Source organism: Podarcis liolepis (genome assembly GCF_965112155.1).
Source record: "Podarcis liolepis genome assembly, chromosome: 6".
NCBI lineage: Eukaryota > Metazoa > Chordata > Lepidosauria > Squamata > Lacertidae > Podarcis > Podarcis liolepis.
In genome coordinates, this window is record NC_139559.1 from 53151059 (window position 1) to 53152900 (window position 1842).

Here is a 1842-nt window from a genome sequence, read left to right on the forward strand (position 1 = left end):
GCCCCCTCCCCCCGCTCACCTGATTGGCTGTCTGGGAATCTGGTTTTTGCAGCGGGAAATGCACAGCCAGATTGGGAGGTCTTGCACACACACAAACAGTTGTGCGATGTGATCCCTCATTCCCCTGACTCCTGGGCCACAGCATGCTGCTCCATGAAGCAAATGGTGGCCCCACAAAGACACAGCAAGCCTATGTTGTAAGTAAAACATTTTAAACTTACTTAGCATTATGTGCTCTGTTCATTGCAAGAGGTACAGAAAGAGGGGAGAGTTGCTATAGACTAAATGATATCTGAAAAGCCTATATTCCCAAATTATATGACTGAGTTTTGTGAGTTTGAACTCTGCGATTGGGGGCTCTCTCCTGCTGGAGTGAGTGAGTTTAGCCCTGCATTTTGAATCCAGGCAGCCAGGGGATCATTTTGTTATTTACCCCACACATATGGGTCACAGGGTTTCATATCCCCCCACCCCAATATGGAGATTCTGGTAACAGTTTGCCATACCTCAATTTAGGCCCCACCTGCACCCTACATTTAAAGCAGCATGAACAACCCCTTTCCCCAGGGATCTCTGGGAACTGTAACTTGTGAAGGGTGCTGAGAGACCCCATTCCCCACACCAAACTACATTTCTCCGGATTTCAGGATTATTTAAACCTCTCTGAGCATTGTAGCTCTGGTTCAGTAAATCTAGATTAGATTAATGCAATGTTATATGGGGCTGCCTCTGAAGACAGTTCAGAAACTTCAGCTGGTACAGAATTCAGTGGCCAAGTTGCTCATTGGGATAAGATGGTTTGAACATATTGCACCAATCCTAGCCCAACTGCATTGGACGCCAATTAGTTTCTAGGCCCAATTCAAAGTACAGTGGTACCTTGGATTAAAAACTTAATTCATTCCGGAGGTCCGTTCTTAACCCGAAACTGTTCTTAACCTGAAGCACCACTTTAGCTAATGGGGCCTCCTGCTGCGCCGCTGGAGCACGATTTCTGTTCTCATCCTGAAGCAAAGTTCTTAACCTGAGGTACTATTTTGGGGTTAGCGGTGTCTGTAACCTGAAGCGTATGTAACCTGAGGTACCACTGTTGTTTTAAAGCCACCCTGTGATCATAATCTGAGGCCCTTTTTCGTGTTTCTCTTCGCAGGATGTCTGGACAGCGGCAACACGAGTGTGGGCCTTTTCTGTGGTGGCTCCCTGCTTGTGGAATGCTCTCCCTGGGGAGGCTTGCCTGGTGCCTTTCTTGCATATTTTTAGGTGCCAGGCAAAAACAGTCCTCTTCTCCCAAGCATTGGCTAATTAAACAATCTATGGCCTCTTAAACTGTGGGGGGGGGGTTATTGTTTTTGTTTATTATTATTAGTATGTATGTATGTATGTATGTATTTTTATATTGTAAACCACTCTGTGATCTTCAGAAGTAAGTAAGTAAGTAAATAAGTAAGTAAGTAAGTAAGTAAGTAAATCCATCCATCCATCCATCCATCCATCCATCCATCCATCCATCCATCCCCCAGATGTGCCTCTTAGCTTATCTAGAGTCCATTTGTGACAGTTCCTAAAACTGCAGCCAGCACCTCAGCTATCATTTGGCACATATAGATTTTCATCACATGTTGCCCTGGAAGTTAATTTCACTTGCTCACAATCTTATTTGATGAGTTGGGCTCGATGTCCTCTACTACCCTGCAATTGTCTCCCTCATGCTCACACACCCCTGGGAAGATGATAAGGTTTTTTTTTAATAAAATAAAAGCAAACAAACCTTAGAATATGGAAAGGAACAGGTGGATCTTGTACTGCTAAGATTAAGAGCTCAGAAGAATGTTGGAATGTTTG